This window comes from Trifolium pratense, linkage group LG2, assembly GCF_020283565.1.
Source record: "Trifolium pratense cultivar HEN17-A07 linkage group LG2, ARS_RC_1.1, whole genome shotgun sequence".
In the NCBI taxonomy this organism is placed as follows: Eukaryota; Viridiplantae; Streptophyta; class Magnoliopsida; order Fabales; family Fabaceae; genus Trifolium; species Trifolium pratense.
Genome location: NC_060060.1, coordinates 44,358,507 through 44,378,796, shown reverse-complemented (window position 1 = coordinate 44,378,796; position 20,290 = coordinate 44,358,507). Strand labels below are relative to the sequence as shown.

The window sequence follows — 20,290 nt, the reverse complement described above, 5'->3', positions numbered from 1 at the left end:
GGTATATTTATTCCAACCCATATATTCCCAGGAATATTATTCCTAACCTTGAAACAAACACCCCCTAAGTTAAACGAGTGATGAAGCGGAAAAGGGTTGTATATCCAAAATGCAAAGACTAATTCCTTGAGCCAGGTAGGACGACAATGGACGCGCATCTGCAGAGTAAAAGGGTCATCAGAGATTTCATCAAGTCGTGCAGAGGCATATGGAAGGTTATTTTTGAAACGGATTCCAAAAGCGTGGTGGATGCGGTTAATCATTTACGCAGTGGTAGTTCAGAATTTAATTAGTTTTCTTATTTGCCATAATAATAATATCCTGTTGTGTAATCCAAACTTCAAGGTTAAGTTTATCAAGTGGCAAGCGAACATAGTTGTCCACACACTTGCTAGGACGGCCAGTTCTTGGCTCGTCGCTGTCATTTTAAGACATTATCTATTTGTATCGCTCCCTTATTGAATAATGAAATAATATAAGTTAATATAAGTTATTGTTCGTAAAAAAAAAACAGCATGAGTTATTAATGCTTTTGATCCATAAGAATAATTTATTGAGTTATATGTTGTTGTGACATGAAAAATGTTAGGTATGCCTGTGCCAGACTATAGAAATATTAGGAAGCCCTTGTTACATCACAGTTAAAACAGGCCTACACTGTGACGCCTTTTAGGTATACAACACCTCAAATTCAAATTTATAGAACTAGCACTATAAATTTATTAAAGAAACTAAAGCATTGTTTAAATTAAATTCAAATTTCATTACTCCTAAATTGCATCCCATACATTAAAGAAACTAAATCAATACTGCCTACTATTTTATTTTTTCTGTTAATCAGGTATGTTTGCACGCAAAAATTGCGAAGACTGATTCTTCGAGCCAGGTAGGACAATATTGGGCGCACATCTGGATATACTAATACCTCAAAATATTTGACATTACTTATCAGAGCTGACCCTCACCATCTCATCCAACTGTTCTTAATCTACTTAACATAAACATGACTTAATACCACATAATATTCATTATGGTGTAGATCAAATGCTAATGCAACCTTAAACAACATTTTTGTTCTAATAAAAGCACAGCTTTAGTGTATAATTATTATGATAACTTATTTTCTAATAGTTTTGATACATGACAATAAAGCCATTATGTATATTACATTCAAAATTCAACTACTATTCTTAATCAGAAATATGAAACACTTCTAAAAGAACAAGTCTTCAACTCAACACTCTCAATAGGCAATTTGTCATCAGGAAAAGGGCAACTAAATTTCTCTTCTTTTTCTGGCAGCAAATCACAAGGCTTAGGTACCACATTGCTAGTAACTCCTTGAATATCAGTGCAATTCCATTGCAACTTTTTCCCAACAGTATGAATGGTCACATCGGAAATACAAATATCAGTAAAAGGGTCATTAGAAATTCCATCAAGTCTTGCAGAATATGTAACATTTTCTGCATTAACATTACTATAATCCAATGATGACCCTCTTACCTACCAGGAAGCAGTAAAACTTGAAATATGGAGAAAAGCAATGGATGCTGAGTTAGAAGCAATCAAAGAAAATGATATTTGGGAGCTAACTACATTTCCTGCAGGATGCAATCCAATTGGTGTTAAATGGATTTACAAAACTAAGTATAATGAAAAGGGAGAGATTGACAAATATAAAGCAAGATTGGTAGCTAAAGGCTACACTCGAAAACATGGTATAGACTACAATGAAGTCTTTGCACCTGTTGCAAGATGGGACACCATCAGGGCTATACTGGCATTTGCTGCAAATAATGGATGGAAAATTTTCCAACTTGATGTTAAAAGTGCTTTTCTACATGGTGACTTAACTGAAGATATCTATGTGAGCCAGCCTTTAGGGTATGTCAGAAAAAATAAAAATATGGTCTATAAATTGAAGAAAGCTTTGTATGGATTGAAGCAGGCTCCAAGAGCTTGGTATAGTAAGATAGAATCCTACTTTACTGCAGAGAAGTTTGAGAAATGTCCTTATGAACACACTTTATTTGGGAAGTATTTGTCAAGTTTGAGTCTCTATGTTGACGACTTGATCTAACAAGAAATGATCAAAGGTTAATGAATGAATTCAATTCATCAATGAAAAAGAAATTTGCTATGACTGACCTTGGAAATATGAGATACTTTTTAGGAGTTGAAGTAAATCAAGGTCACAATGGAATATTCGTGACTCAGCAAAAATATGCAACTGAGATATTGAGCAGGTTTGACATGGAAAGCTGCAATCAAGTATCTAGCCCCATAGTTCCTGGATGCAAATTAGTTAAAAATGAAAATGAAGAAGGAACAGATGCAACACTCTATAAGAAAATGAAAGGTTTCTTAATGTATCTGCTAGCTACTAGGCCTGTCCTGGCTTACTCTGTTTGTCTAGTTGCAAGATTTATGGACAGGCCAACTGAAGCTCATGTTACTGCAGTCAAAAGAATAATGAGATACTTGAAAGGTACACTAAGCTTTGGGATCATGTATAAGTCAAGTTCAAGGATTGATATGTGTCTTAAAGGATGATGTGACTCTGATTATGCTGGGGATTTGGATGATAGGAAAAGTACAACTGGATATGTGTTTATATTGGGCTCAGGTGCTATTTGTTGGTGTCACTCTTTCAACTACTGAGGCAGAGTATGTGTCAGTTGCTGCTTGTGCCTGTCAAGGAGTTTGGCTGAAAAATGTCTTGAGTTACTTGAAAATGAAGCAAACTGAATGCATTAAGATTTACTGTGATAACAACTCTTCTATCAAGCTTTCAAAAAATCCTATCATGCATGGTAGGTGTAAACATATTGATGTCACGTTCCACTTCCTTAGAGACCTCACTAAGGATGGTATAATTGAACTGGTGCATTGCAAGAGTGAAGATCAATTGGCTGATCTGCTTACCAAACCTTTGAAGCTGGAATCTTTTTGCAAATTAAGGGAGGGGCTAGGAATGTGTAATGCTAATAATTTTGTAGCTTAAACTGAACCATTGTTTGTGTCTGTTCAATTTAAGGGAGGGTATGTTAGGTGTTTAGTTTGTATGTTGCCTTGATGCATTGGGCCTATGTATGTTGCCTCGATACATTGGGCGCGCGCGCAGGCCTGTCTGCCTTGGCCTGACTTGGCTTGCATTATGACTTGTATCTTAAGCCTTGTACTCTTGCTTATATAAGGCACATCTATGAATGAATAAAGGTGCTGACCACCATTTGAAATTTGATTGCGAATTTAACATTCTTATTTAACTGTCGTTTTGATATTTTAAGAGTACGATTTGTCAATTATACACTTTGTCAATTACTCATATATTTTCAATAAAGCTAAAAATGATTTTATTGGTGTATTAAAATGAAGGTATAATAGGAATAAAATGTGCTATGATTTGTTTGGGCTTTGTATGATGTGTTTATGATTTGTTTCTATGACACTTTGTAAACTTTTGTAGCCTATCTTGGTACGTCTTGTGCTGGGAAGACTCTAGTGTTAATATATCTCATTTTAGTTTTTTCAAAAAAAAAAGGAAGAAAATGTGCTAAAATACACTTTGCTAATTCAGTGTTATTATTCTAAAATGCCCCTTAAAAATGAGCTGCGGAAGGATATGATATCTATTCATTTAGACTTATTTAATTTAAATAGATTTTCATTTGGTATTATACACTGGAAAAAAAGTCATGTTAAATTCTTTGAATTATTATGTAGATTTTCCTTTGGTATTATAATACCAAAACAAGTTGAGCCTGATAAATTCTTTTGGTATTATAAAATCTTAAGTTGAGCTTGATTTTCCATTAGTATTATCATGCCACACAATGTGGAGCTCTGCAATTGAGGGAAGAAATGGTTTGTTGAATGTAAATTTTTTTATACACATTTTATTTAATTAATTAATAGGTTTATATATAGTACTTATTAATTTTTACATTTGTTGAGATGGATCTATTAGAATTGTACATTTGTAATATGTTTACAAATAATATATATTAATTTTTTTATATTGAATATTATTTGTGGATCTAGCTATTAGTATTATACACCTCAACAATGAATCGGTACATATTCAAATAAAATGTGTACTCATTAATTTGCAATAGATTTACAAATAGTACTTGTTAATTTTTCTATATTAAATATTATTTATTGATCTATATATTAGAATTGTACATCTCAACAATATATTGGTACATGTCCAAATAAGATGTGCATCCGAGTATTGAGCTTATGAATTTTCTCTAATAGATTAGTTTAACGATAGGGTTTTTATAGTTGTAGGTATTCTAGTTAGCTCGGAAAAATATCTCTCCCCGAATTCGATTCGTACTTGGAAATTTTAACATAGTATTGAAATTTATTGTTTGAGTAACTGCAATATGCTTAGTTTATAGCTTATATTATATTGGTTTATAAGTTTGTTTCATAAAATTAAAGGTGGAGGAGTGCTAGCAACACACTCTTTAACAAACACACTCTAACACACTCTCTTCTATTGGTTAAAATTTATATGGGTCCCATAAAAGTTATATGGGTCCACATTTTTTTATGGGACCCATGTGAATTTCAACCAATAAAAGAGAGTGTGTTGGAGTCTGATTGTTAAGGAGTGTGTTGCTAGCATTATTCATTAAAGGTGTGTATGGTAACAAACGTTTTTCACTAACTTATAGCTTTTTTCAAATGCTATTTCTAATATCGTTTGAGTTCATATAGCTTATAGCTTTTTACTTTTCATTTCAATTTTAACCTTATTATTTTAATAAATAAAATTACTCAATCACATAAAATAATAATGTACTTTTATGTTATTTTATACTTATAATAACTCAATTTATCAAAAACTTTAATTTTATTTTACTGATAGCCGAAAAGTTAACTTTTCACCTATCAATTATCTTATAGCTTACTTTTTTCAAACATAATCTTTGACTACTTTAAATAAAATCAACTGTAAATGATTATTTGAATGACTAGTTTATTGATTTTTTTTTATTGATCTAAAGTTTATTGAATTTTGTTTGCTCTTATAATTTTTAGATGATACATTCATATGTGTGGCTTCAAACTACGGATGGTATTCCAAAAAAAGTAGAAGCAGTAGCTGCGATGTGTTGCCCTGTGATTTACCAGGAAGTTATTGATCATGGCAAGGGGTTTTCAGAAGAAACTGCAGTGTCACTTCCATTTTCTACTTCAATATTGAATTTAATAACAGATTATTGTGGGTTCTACCATGTACCTGGACGTTCTCAAGAGGTATGAAATCGTTCCCAATTTTCACATGATCCATTTTAATTTGCTAGTCATATATATACAGTGGCGGAGCCAGAAAAATTATAGAGTATGCCAAAATTTTACATGTCGCTGCAGTCATAGCAATTGCTGCAATTTTCATTGTGGCTATTGCGGTGTGAAACGATTTTAAATATTTCACATAAACCATATTAAGTGGAATCATTATGCCATTTCACCATTATCCATTATAGCAGAGATTAAGTTTGTTTTGCAAATACTAATTAGTATTTGTGGTTCATAAATTTTAACGGGTTGATGAGATAATTTAAACAAACATTGATGAAATCGTCTGATGTAATTTCAATGTAGTCGTACATGTGATTTAGGATAACACCATAATTTTTGTGCAATGTGGTTGCAAAGGCTACTGCATTATCTGTATTGTAGTCGCAATTGCGGATGTGGGGCGCAATTTGAAACCATGCTAACATATCATTTTTGTTGATAGTTTTAGTTTTTCTATTGGCAATTGATTTATACCATTGTAGGAGTGCCAAGTTTTTGATGCCAGATTTATTTACAAAGATACAAACACATTACGTGAGCTTGGAACTGCTGCTATTAGCTTGGGATTGACTCGTTTGGTTGACTTAACACTTGATGAACTAGATCGGAAAACTAAAGGTCAATCATCTGAACAAGTTTCTAAAATTTTTCCTATGGTGTGTAATCATTGCCCCTAAAATCTCAATCATTGAAGCTTAAAGACTTCTATGATGTTTCTTTTATTAACATTTGGTTCTTTGACAGGACAATTATAATCCATATATGATGAAAGAATGTTCTCGTTACGAATTTATGGATAAATTTTTTGCAAGAAAGAAGCAAGAACAACAAGAGAGATTGAAGGCATGTTCAAAACTTACAATTCCATCGAAATTTCTTGTTACAATGTTTTACAAATTACACTAAAACATTTATTGTTTTTCAGAATGTGGAGAGACCGGAAGATAATCGCGCTATTGATGATTTAGTTGAATTTATTAATGGCGAATATAGTGGTAATATTTGAGTCTTTCACTTGGGATTGAATAATGTTGGATTACCCAAAAAATCTATCCATAACAGATTTATAACCAATTGTTATAAGCGGATAAGCAAACCAATTGTTATAACCGATTTTGTTTTCACAAATCCGGTTTAATAACCGGTTATGTCACAAAACCAGTTTTATTTTCATATAACCAGTTTTATAACTTTTTCTTCTTTGCATGGCTTTCCTAATAGATACATATAATTTGGCAGATAAAAAAGGAGCTACAACAACTAAGAAGAAAAAGAAGAATAGGAGAAAGAAAGGAAAAACAAATGAACTTTGCTCAAAAAATACAATTGATGAAAATCATAATAAGGTTAGATTTTGGCAACTTATTCTATATATATATATATATATATATATATATATATATATATATATATATATATATATATGGTTAGATTTTATTTTTAAATATTTCAATTCTCACTATTGAATATATTTTGATATGTCTAGGAGTATATGACTCTTCATGCTTCAGACCATAATGAAAATGAATCTAATGATGATTTAGAGCCTTTAAAAATGGAGATCATTGACAGGTTAGTTACATGTTTCTTTTTATTATTTTTTTTAACAAATGATATCTTGTATTAAATAGTGGAACAATTAATAAGTATAATAGCTTTCATTCCAAAATTTATGACAAAAGTATAAGGGGTATTGTAACATGCAATCGCACTCAAAAACTACAAATACACGTAATAAAACTTCAAGCCCTAACGAAGAATATATTCAAATATGGGTAATTATTTCACTCATGAAAAATTCACTACCTCCTCCACACTAGGAAAATTTTAGCAAAATATCATACCATTCTGCGATCCCGAAATAGATCAGACGCATGTGAATATAATTATATGTTTATTTTCATATTAATCATGTCTGATACTACTTTTCTTTATATTTATATATGGTTTTTTTATTATCTCTATACTATAGTCAATTTCTTAACAAAATTTGTATGGTCATAGTAATATTTAGCTTTGGTCCCATAAGTATGTATTCATTGTTCTATTTTTAGGTAATGCATGAATATCCAAAATATATTTGTTTTTTAGTCTATGTTTTTTAGTCTTTATTTTGCATACAGATTATATTAGGGGAAAAGAATTAGTATATTAGATCCATTATAGAAAAAGAATTATTATCAATTTCCCACTCTAGGGTTAACATGCAAATTCATTATAAGGGTCTAAGAAATTTTCCGATCAGAGTTTGGATATAGAGTTGGTCATATGAGTAGCTGGGTCTGGGGTGAGTGGGAGTGGTAGTTTATGTGAAGTAGAAATCTCAATGATTTTGACTAGGATCTTCGACCAGACTTCTTGACTCCCGCGAGGTTCATTTATCGAGTAGAAAGGATGAATGGAGTTGGAGGTATGATCCAAGTGAGTCTTACATGGTAAAATCAGCTTACTAGGTCTGACCAAACTCTCCCAAGTGAAGGTATTAGAAATCTAGCTAGCGTCTAGGAGTGGTGGACTACGTCCAAAGTGATTGTTTTTTCGTAGTCGCTCCTGTAGTATAGGGTCCAACTCGTCAGAACCTAATTATGCGTCGGGTCGTTGTGGGGACGAATGAGTCTTTGTGTGTGTTTTGTGGGACGGGGGAGGACTCAGTTGACCACCTGTTTACTGATGAATTTAATCCATGTTTTAAAAGTGTTTTAGCTTGCTTAAAAGTATGGATTAAACAGATTGTAGTATAGAGTCCTGGCTTAAGTGAAAGCTGGATTATATGTCTTTTAGCTAAGCGAAATTGTTTTGCTAAGCGAAGTTAGCAGTTTTTAATTTTTTTCTGTTTTGACAGTTAAAGTTAGTAGTTACAGGGTAGTTAGTTTATTTTAGGTAGTTAATGCTGTTAAGTTTGGAACTTGTATATAACTATCTTTGCCCCTTGTGGATGAATGCAATTCTACCTTTTCCCTTATTCTCTTCTTCACTCCAAAATTCATCTCTCTAAAAATTATTCCAACATTTACTTCCTCTAATCGGATTTCCAAAGTTTGGTACAATATCTCTAGGTGGCTGGAGAGTGAGGCTGTGCCCCCAATAGGTATTAATTAAACAGTTATTTGAGAGCTTCCTTGGGAGTGGTGGGGGGTGCCAGGTGCGGTTAAGTTTGACTTTAGTGTGACATGCTCTTGTGTGGTAATATTTTTGAGTGGGCTGTCTTTGGTCTAGAAAATTGTGGATAGGGCAAAACTTTCTTTTTGAAAATGGTTTCTTGATAAAAACCCTAATAGTCCATGCTCTTTCTTCTGCTGAGTCTGATAGTTTTTTTTTTTTTTTTTACACATCTTTTCGCCTAATAGATGAACTGTTTATTAATCACTTTTATATGCATTAACGAGTTTTTTTTTTCTTCTCTTTTTATAGAGATGTGGAAGAATTCAAGCGAAGATTGAATTTAAGTTGGAAAGAAAGAATAAGTGAGATGATGTATATGAAGTACAAGTAAAAATTCTACATTACTTGGATACTCTTAGTCTATTATGGGATGATCCTCGCAGACTTTCCTCATGAACCAATTTTATTATTAAAAACCAATTCAACCAACTTCTTATATAGAATGCTGGTCATGTAAAAATTCTACATTACTTGGATACTCTTAGTCTTAGACCCGTAACTATATTGTTGATGAAATTATGTCTTGCCGTCTACTTTGAGTGATCCGTTTGAATTATGACTTGTTGAGAATGTACCTTTTTTGTGTGCGATATTTGCTAAAGTTTGAAACAATGGTGTCATCATGGGTCTGTTTGTTATAGATTTTTTTAAAATAGATTCATATAGCGTTACAAAATTTTGTGTAACAAAATTTTACAAGAAAACTTTTTATAAAAACTTCAAATGAAAATTTAGTTTGAATAGTTATTCTTAAAATATTATTTTAGGTATTTGATCATTTTATTTAAAAAAATTTTGAATATCAAAATTTCGAAAAATCATTTAATTTTGAAGCTATTTCAAATAGATTTTCATAAAAATTATTTTTGAAATACTTTTTGAAAAAAATTGTGATTTTGACTATGTTTTGATCTTCAATAATGTGTGTTTATGTTATATGATGTTAAAATTAATATTTCAATTTAGAAAAAACTAATATAAAAAAACTTGTAATATTTTGAAAAACGATTTTAAAAAATTTATTTTCAAAAATACAAAGAAAAAATCCATTTTTCTAAAGTTGAAACAAACACGCCCCATATTTTTTGTCTTTGAGCAATGTGAATTGATTTTCTATTGATATAATATTTCTCACTTATTTTAAGTGACATTAGGCGGAAAAATGACTTAAATTTCTCTTGTTTCTCGCTTATTAAGAAAGTTGTTATTTTTACTAAACTACCCCATACATTACATTAACTTTGAATTGGAATTATACAACAATGTTAAAAGGTAGAACAATTAATTATGGGTATTTTTGGAAGAATATCATTAAATATAGTTGTTATCGGTAACTTATGCTTATATCATTAAAAAAAAAATTACTTTTGTTTATATTTATGACCAACTTTTTATCTTTTGTATATATAAAAGAGTCACGCTAAACAGTGTCCCGCGATATTTGTTAAGCATACCAAAACAGAAAATAAAAAATAAAATTAATATTCAAAAGACAACTTTTTATAGTTTTGAGATATTGAATACAAGCATTTCGAGATGAAACTTTTATTTTAATATGCTTAACCATAGCTTAATGTTTAATTAACCACAAAATTTATTTGGGTGCCTCAAAAATACAAACATGCTCATCAAGAGACCGTAAAAAACTTAACGGTGTACTATACCATATTAAAATAATTATCAAACGATACAATCCAATGTGTTAACATATCATTCATAAAATGAATATCATTCATAAAATGATATGTGGTGCATCGGGTACGATTAGGTATGGTTCTAATGTGGCATACTGTTGTGTGGTTTATCTGGACCTCCCGGAATGATATTATTATCTTTGTAAGTGGGTTATTAATGATTGATAATCTTATGGATAGGGTGAAACTCTCATCTTGAAAATGGTTTCTTGGTAAAACCCTAATAGCGCCTACTATTTCTACGAGTGGGAGGTTCAATCTCGCTTGTGCTGGTCAATAAAGCGAGGTGTGGATGCGGTGCTCGGATGTTACTGGCTCCTATTAAGTGGTATCTCTAGGGGTGCTCGCTCTTATTTGGCTTTTCAAATCCCCTCTTTTTGGTGAGTGCTTCGAGTGATTTTGATGGTTAACTTGTTGCTATATATTTATCTATTTGCCATTAAAAAAAAACATAGAATAAATATGTTCTTATAAAGTGTTTAATATGTTAAATCTTGCGAACACCCAAACAATCCCCTCTTTTGATGGTTAACTTGTTGCTATATATTTATCACTCCCTTGTAGCCTTGCTTCCCCTTCTCCTGCTTGTTATGATCTTTTATCTTGTGGGTAATTTCCTTGGTCATTCTTTATTATATATTGAGCAAGTTGGATTTTACAATATGTTTAGTTTAAGGAGACCAAATATATTATAGAGAAATCTCCTATGGGACAAATTAATATTCAAAAAGGTCTGTTTCCAAATGCAGGTCTTAAAAAAATAATGTTGCCATTTTTAATTATACACTTTGAAGAAGTTGTTGTTAAAACGTGTTTTGATATAAATTTAATATTTATTTTGTGTTCACATTATCACCAGTAACAGCTATATAAACACCTTCACCAAATCAAAGAAAAATATTTCATATAAATTCCTTACCTTTAAATAAAAAATCATTCAATAAACAAAATGCCAAATTATATCATTGGTCCTTCCTTCCGTTTATCTACGCATAAGAAATAATACATGTTTGTGAAAGAAAAGTATGTGTAGTTTTGAATTATGCTCCAGAAGAGGAGAATAACTATATTATGAATGGGCCAATTCATATTTCCGACGGGTTTCCGGTGCTCTCGAAAACAATATTTGAAGATCGAATAGATTGCGCCTTTGACATTGAAGACGAAGACAATGAGGCATTCATCTTCTCTGGAAATCAATGTGCCAAAATAAAATACGCTACACATTTGTCAAACTTCAAATTACTTATAGGTCCTATTCCAATTTCAGACATGTTTCCTTGTCTCAAGGAAACAGTGTCTGAATGGAACTTGTCTCAAGGAAACAGTGTCTGAATGGAATAGACGCAGCAATCAATTTCGTGAAGAAGCATGTTCACACATTCAAAGGAAATGAGACTGCACTTCTAAACTATGACACGGGGAATTTCTGCGAAACCAGTAAGTTTGCTACTAATCATCTTAGTTGTTTGTTTGGTACGGTCTTTGAGTGTGGAATTGATGCAGCTTTTACTTCTCACATGGAGTATGAAGCTTACATTTTCAAAGAGAATATTCTGCACATATCAATTTTGCCGGATTCGGGCCGAGAAGTGACTATATCGTCGGCAGTAGAATAAAAGGAATTCGTGATGATTGGCCTGCTCTTCATGGCTTATTACAATAGTAGATTAATTCCTTTATTATTATCTCCACCACCCCACCAAAAAACATTGATCATCCTTTGATTCCTTTCTATACCATTTATCAAAGAGTCCGGTAAAAGTTGATATTATAAACTATAAAAATTGATTTTTTAGAGACCAATTGTCAACTGGTTAATATTTTCTTTATAAACTAATATAATACCCGTGACTACGAATGAGTTAGAGTAAAAAGTAAAGAGTTGATATTATAAACTATATCATTTATCAAAAGAGTCGGGTAAAAGTTGATATTATAAACTATAAAAATTGATTTTTACAGAGACTAATTGTCAACTGGTTAATATTTTCTTTATAAACTAATATAATACCCGTGGTGCAATTTCTTTTATTGTAGGACGATATTGTTAGAGTAAATTAAATAATGACCAATGTTACATTATATAATTTAATTTCAATCCAAATTTTATCTATTGAGATAAAACAAAAAACAAAATATTAGTAAAGTAAATTAAAATTGGTTGAATATGTTCTATAGTGCAAAACTAACTCTGAAAAAATACTGGTTAATGCAATATTATTGTTTCGTGTATGATAATTATCTTTACCTATATATCTATTTCTATATATAAGGAGGATACATGACTTTGGGTCGGATTTTTCTTATACATATTTTACCCTCACTTACTTGGTCGGTTATCAAACTAGATCAACCCAATAGTAACTGCATACCATAAACTGTACCGGTTATGCTATTCAAGTTTAAAAAAATTGCACCTAAACAAACTAACTGAATATATTAAGATAATTGAAAGCACAACATGCACTATTACATTACATGCACTAACCTCTAACCGTACAAATTCTGCTTCTTTGGAAACGAATCACAAGGTCTTCATTGAGAAAAAAATTTGTAAAATTCAAACAACACTCAATTCATTGTGCCATACTATTTCATTGTGCAAGTAAAAGAGGATCAAATCAACCGACTTTATGTGCAAGTAAAAAAGAGGATCAAATACAACACTCCTCGGATATTTCAATATCATTAAAAGTTTGAAAGTCGTTTTTCCCAAACAACTTATGTTTGTTGTATGAATGAAATATTCAGTCACTTTAAATAAATAAATAAAAATATATGAAAAATTTATAATAATTTTCAATATAAGTTAGCAAAATAGAAATTCAATATAAGTTAGCAGAATGATTCAAAAAAATAAATATAAGTTAGCATAATAGAAAATGTGGATCACATATACGGGCACGACCGCTAGTAAAATACAAACGTAATGTATAAGTATAATAATCATAATAAGAATTTTTCTAGTTACACCCACTTTTAGACTAAAATACCATTACTCTCTTTTCAAATTTTCAATTTATATCACCCTTTTCTTGTTTCTCTTTATTTTTCTTTCCTCTTCATCTTCATTAAACTTTGGGCTTCCTCCCATTTTTTTCTTCTCATGGTTTCTCTTTTCAAATTTGTCTTTGTCCATTTTTGACTTTTTATTCTTGTTACAAGTTTTCTGTATGGATATTTTATGAAATCAATTGAATGCAAAGCCAAACTTAGGGTTGATCTTGATCACCCATTTTAAAACAATTCATTTTCGGTGGAAACAATTCCACAGCGATTCAATACATGAATTTAGTTTACTTAATTCACTTACGTATGTAGGTATTGATTTTCCATACGGTACGTGAACACAATTTGCGTGTCATTGGGTAAATTCAGTTTACATACACCTTTGCTGTTGCAGAGTTGAAAGCTTTGTAGAGTTAATATAGAATTAAGGACATTTTTGGTATTATAATTAAATTTTAAATTGATTTGGGTGCAATTAAAATTTTTTAGGGTGTTTTTAGGAAAAATCTTATAATAATATTATTTATTAGAATTTAGTATAAAAGACTACTATTATCCCTAATTTAGTGAGTTGTCAAAAAAGGAAAAAAGCCAAAAATGTTATTTTATTAATATTTTCCTTTACTAAATATACATGATAAGATATATTCCAATAAAAAGAAAAAACTTTTAAGGACATATTTATTATTTATATGTATGCATTTTCAATAAGTAAAATAAATAATAAAAAAGCAAAGAAAAGAATATCAAAAAAAAAAAAAAAGCAAAGAAACATAGGAGAGAAACAATAATCAATTGCAATGCTGAAATTAAATAAACAATTGATCAATAAAAATGAAGCAACAACCATAATAATTAAGTTTGCCCAGTTAATTTCCCCATGAAATATAATGATAGGATCGATCCAAAGATGACTCTACATATGTAGAAAAAAAATAATATTACTGAATACTGAGGTAATGTCTACACTACTCCATGATGATTTGAAAGTATTTATTCAACAATCAATAAGAACAAGTCACATAAATAGATTCACAAATGCTATCCACGATTAACATTTAATTAACTTTTATTTTCCATGAAAATTTATTTATGTGGCTTATTCGCATGCATTGTGGTTGGATATATACCCTCAAATTATCAAAGTACGTGGTTGCGGATCAAACCTCTGCCTCCTCCACCTCCTCCGAAGCTACTCTGGTGTTTCCCCTAGCTCTCTTCCAGCATCCGACTAACCACCAAATGATTAATAGTGTCCCAAATGTGATACTCACACTATCAAATACACATAGAGCTGCAACCACCCACCGGTTGTTGAAAAATCGAAAAAATGGATTAAGATTCGGGGATGCTGGCGCTGGCGCCTCTTCTTCGGGTGCAGCTAAGTCAAATAGAGCAGATGAAATGAGAAGAAGGGTGAGGAGGATTTTGAACATATTGGTATGGTACTGTATGCACGTAAGGTGTTTTAAAGAGAATAGATAGTTTGTATGAAATGGATGGAGAGGCCGAATTACATTCTACTAATATATATATAAGTGAGATATGAGAAGTTGGTATATTTAAATGTCCTAAGCGCATTTGTGTAGACTCGCTGAGTTAGGTTTTTTTTTTTTTTTATACTCCTTTTATTATGAGTGAGGGCGAAGCCTTCTTTATTTCCTGATGTATAAATGCTTTTCGCCTTAAGAAAAAAAAGTTGGGTAAAAAATAACAATTTTTAAGAAAATTATAATTCACTTACATTATCATTAGTGAATTATAATTTCCCCAAAATTATATTGAAATTTGTTTATATGCATTTGGTTGTGTGAATTTTTTTACTCATGTGTTTAATTAGAATATATAAATAGATATTTGTAGCGAAATTTTTAGAAATAATATATAAATATGTATTTAAGAAGTGATTTAATTGGATATGCATGTGTAAAAAACTTTTACACTATTATAAAGAAATTTAATTCTTAAATAGTTCTATAGATATTTTAAGAAAAAATATCATGTGTATCTAAATAATGAGATGAAATTTGATTAGACATTTATATAAAATCATTTTAAACAATCTTTTTTTTATAAATTATTATACTACTGTAAGTGCATAAAAATTAAACACAATAAAGTAATCCTTTTTTTTTTACTAAAAAGTAATCCTTTTTTTATCATTAAATAATAGTCATTTTTAGTTTTTTTTATAAGCCAAGAACATTTAGACTTCATGTATAAGGGAAGACTAGGCCTTATCCTAAAAGCAAGAACTATGGTTTAGAAGTAAAATAAGTAATTAGTATAGGTATAACATTTTTAGTTTTATTAATTAAGAAGTAAAAGAAGAAATAATATTATTATGGTATGACATAATTAACATATAACCAATTCCTTAAACATGAGATAAGGATTTAATTTAAAATATGCCCGTGAGCTATCAACAATTAGTTTGTACGGTGGTGATTGGTGTTAGACTTATAGTCAGGGAGAACCATGGTTCGATCCTCTGCAACTACGCTCGGAAGGAAGCTGAAATCACTTAATGTCAGAACTGACCTCCGAAACAGATTAGACGGTCCAGTGAGTCGATTGCTGGTGGCGAAACAACAAAAATTCTCTGTGAAATATACTTAGTTGATAGCGACGTCGCATTTTATATGCAGAAGATGAGATTCGAAATCCAAACATTCCGGTTACTAACTACAAAAAAGTTAATTTAGAATCGAATATAATATCCAACCATAGATAACAAAAGTGCATGGCTCAAAATATTATATTTCCTTCTATCTATTTTGATTCTAAAATTAAGAAAAAAAATTAATAAGTGTCTTTCTTTGTTTTCAAATACCAAATAAGTTATAATTCTTTATTTTATTTTTTTGGTTCATGAATATAGTGGCAAAATTTACACACAATCTGTGCATAAAATATGTGAAGAAGTCGGTTTTTTTAGTTTTTATTTTTAAGCAATTCACATGTAGTCTTAACATATTTTAATTGGGTTTTCGTAGTTATGTTCATAATATTGTATCTCGCGTTATATTTATATACAAACAATGAACATATGTAGTCCATTAGTATTGTATTTATTTGTATGAAATCACATTTTTGAATGAAAATATTAATTTAAACAATTTTTGTTTGAGGTTGTATTTTATCTAACAATTGTGTTAAATATTATTATATGAGTTAAATAAGTTTTTGGGTCATATAAATATTTCAAGTTTCGGTTTTAGTTCCTATAAAAAAAATTCAACAAATCATATGTACTCTTCACAATTATGAACCTTAAATCCTAACTGGCGTATTTGAAGCACCTGTTAGGTAATCAATGATCCATTGTTTATTCATTAGCAAAGGTTGCCTTATATAGGCTTACAATGTTGGGCCAAGCCCAATCAATCTAGGCCCAAAAGAGCTTCCTAACATACCCTCCCTTAAGCTTGATCATTGCAAACTTGATCAACTTAAACCTTCTAAAACCAAATTCAAACATTACAATTAAAACTGAACACAAAAAATACAGTGTAAAGAACTAAGTAACAAAGATGCAGTCAACAGCTTGTAGGCTTGACACAAGTTGCAGGCACAGGTTGCAGGCGCGCCTATGAGCACAAGCAGTGCAATAATAAGCCAAGCACACGAACCCTGCTGCAAGCCAACACAGTCAAGCAAACCAGCAATTCCACCAAAAACAAGCAATTGCAGCTATAATCCAGCTGCAAACCAAGCAAACTCACACAACTAACACATGCAGGCCACACCAATCCTTAACTCAATTTTGAAAATTCACACATGCCAATTCCCTCCCTTAATTTGCAAAAGCTATCAAGCTTGAGGGGCTTGGTCATGATATCTGCCAGCTGCTCTTGTGACCTGCAAAACTTCAATTCAATCACACCATCTCTGCTTAGATCCCTCAGAAAGTGGAATCTCACATCAATGTGTTTGCTCCTTCCATGCATAATGGGGTTTTTAGACAACTTGATAGTGGAACTATTATCACAGTTAACATTAATGCTGCCAACTTGCTCAATGTGCAGGTGATTCAAAACATTTCTTAACCACAAACATTGACAAGCACATGAGGCTGCAGCAACATACTCAGCCTCAGTTGTTGATAGAGTAACAATAGGTTGCTTTTTTGAGGACCAGCAAACTGCACTATCCCCTAATGTAAACACATAACCTGAGGTGCTTTTCCTGTCATCATAATCTCCAGCATAATCTGAATCACTCCAACCTTGCATAGTTAATCCAATGCTGCTCTTACATTTGTACAAAATACCAAACTTCATTGTTCCTTTCAAGTACCTCATTATTCTTTTCACCACTGCAACATGCATTTCAGTTGGTCTTTCCATGTATCTAGCAGCCAAACACACAGCAAAGGTCATGTCTGGTCTAGTGGCTAGTAGATACATCAAGCATCCAATCATCTGCTTGTATGTAGTAGCATCAGTAGCTTTCCCATTTTCATCCTTCACTAGCTTGCATCCAGTGACAATTGGGCTACATACCTTGTTGCAGTCCATCATTCCAAACCTTTTCAGAATTTCAGCACTATACTTATGCTGATAAATGAAGATTCCTTGTTCACTCTGACTTACTTCAACTCCTAAGAAATACTTCATTTTCCCAAGGTCTGTCATTGCAAATTTCTCTTTCATTGATGCTTTGAATTCATTCATCATTAAAGCATCATTACCAGTGTAGATAAGATCATCCACATATATGCTAACTATCAAAAACTTCTGATTACTGCCTTGCTTGACAAACAAGGTAGCTTCATGACTGCATTTTTCAAACTTTTCTGTTATGAAGTGAGATTCTATCTTGCTATACCAAGCTCTGGGAGCTTGCTTTAAACCATACAGGGCCTTTTTAAGCTTGTACACTTCATCACTCCTTCCTTTCTGATATCCCAGTGGCTGCATCACATACACATCCTCCATTAGCTCACCATGAAGGAAAGCACTCTTGACATCAAGTTGCAGCACAGGCCATTTTTCATAAGCAGCTAAGCAAAGAATTGTTCTTATAGTATCCCATCTAGCAACAGGTGCATAGACTTCACCATAGTCAACACCATATTTTTGTGAATATCCCTTTGCAACTAGTCTGGCTTTGTACTTCTCTACTTTGCCATTTTCATTAAACTTGGTTTTGAATATCCACTTAACACCTATTGCTTTTGCTCCCTTAGGAAGGGTGGTCAACTCCCAAGTATCATTTGATTCAATTGAGCTAATTTCTGATTCCATTGCTTCTCTCCAAACTTTTAATTTTGCTGCATCTTCATATGTTTCTAGATCCTCACTTGTGCTGAACATAGCTATTGCAAGGTTTTGTAGCTAGTCAATGTTGTCTAGTTCTTCTGTTCTAGTCACATAATCACTGAGATATCCTGGAGGTCTTCTTTGCCTGGGTGAAAGTGATTCATCACTTGTATTTTCTAAGTCCATGTCACTGTCAAGATTTCCATTGACATTTTCATTGTCAATGTTAGCCTCATCATGATTAACACCTTCATTGCCTGCTGCAATATCAACATTATCATCATCATTATCACTTCCATACTGAATGTTCCTTGAACTTTCAGCCTTTTTATCCCAGTTCCAGCTTTTATTTTCTTCAAACACCACATCCCTGCTGACAATGATCTTCCTTTCTTTTGGATCATAGAGCTTGTAGGCCTTGGACTCTTCACTAACACCAAGATGAATACATCTGATGCTCTTCTTGTCCAGCTTCTTTCTCTGAGCATCTGGAATGTGCACATGAGCCACACACCCAAATATTCTGAAGTACTTCACTGATGGTTTGTGTCCACTCCATGCTTCTTCTGGTGTGATGTTTTTTACAGCAAAAGTAGGACACCTGTTCATGACATGAGTGGCCCAATTGACTGCTTCTGGCCAGAATTTTTTAGGCACTTCTCTGCAAGATAACATACTGCTCACCATATTTAATAGTGTTCTATTTTTCCTTTCTGAAACTCCATTTTGTTGTGGAGTGTAAGCAGCTGTCAATTGTCTTTTTATACCCTGAGAACTACAGAAATCATTGAACATAGCAGATGTGAATTCACCACCCCTATCAGTTCTAAGACACTTAATCAAGCATCCAGATTCCTTTTCAACTAGGGATTTAAACCTTTTAAACAGTTCTAATGCAGAAGATTTTTCTTGCATAAAGTAAGTCCAAGTTTTTCTAGTGAGATCATCAGTGAAAGTGATAAAATACCTGTTCCCTCCATTGGACTTAGGGTTTAAGGGACCACAGATATCTGAATGCACAAGCTCTAATTTCTCAGAAGCCCTTCAATTTGCCTGCTTTGGAATGCTATCTCTGTGTTGCTTCCCTGACAAGCAATCACCACACTTGTCTTCACTATCTTTCAATTCAGGCAAGCCTCTAACCATCTTCTTTCCAGTCAATACTTTCAACCCTCTATAGCTGAGATGTGCATATCTTTTGTGCCATAGATCAGTTTCTTCCTCTTTTGTTATTTGCAGACAATTTGGAATTATCACAGGTGCATAGATGATGTACATTCTATTTGCAGTCATAGCAGTGCTAATGATCAATCCCTTCTCTTCATGAAACAATTGACACATATTGTTTTTAAAGATAATAGTGATACTCTTCTGCTGTAATTGCCCTATACTAAGCAGATTATTGCTTAAGCCAGGCAAATAATACACATCAGTAATCACTATTATTTTTCCTTCCATATCCAATTTCACATTACCTTTGCCCATTACAGCCATCTTTGAGTCATTCCCAAGCTTCACTGATTCTCTGAAACTTTCATCAAATTCAAACAGCCAATCTTTGTTGCCAACCATATGATTGCTGCAGCCACTATCAAGATACCAAGCCACATGCTTGCAGTCAGTATCCATACCAGAGAAAGCCATTAGTAACATTTCTTCTTTGCTACCAAACTCAGCATAGTTTGCATTTGTATCCCAATCAGGGCATTCATTCTTGTAGTGTCCCAATTTGTGACACTTGAAGCATTCTACATGTTCTTTATTCTGACTTCCTCTCCCTCTACCAGCAATGGATACCTTGAGAGCTTGCTCCTCTCCAGCTGAGACACCATGACT

At 32.1% G+C, this 20,290-nt stretch overlaps 1 pseudogene; it reads left to right on the top strand.

Annotated features, from left to right (window-relative positions):
- Window positions 1–11,127: 11,127 nt before the first annotated feature.
- On the top strand, window positions 11,128–11,844 carry LOC123904770 (annotated as a pseudogene).
- The last annotated feature ends 8,446 nt before the right edge of the window (window positions 11,845–20,290 follow it).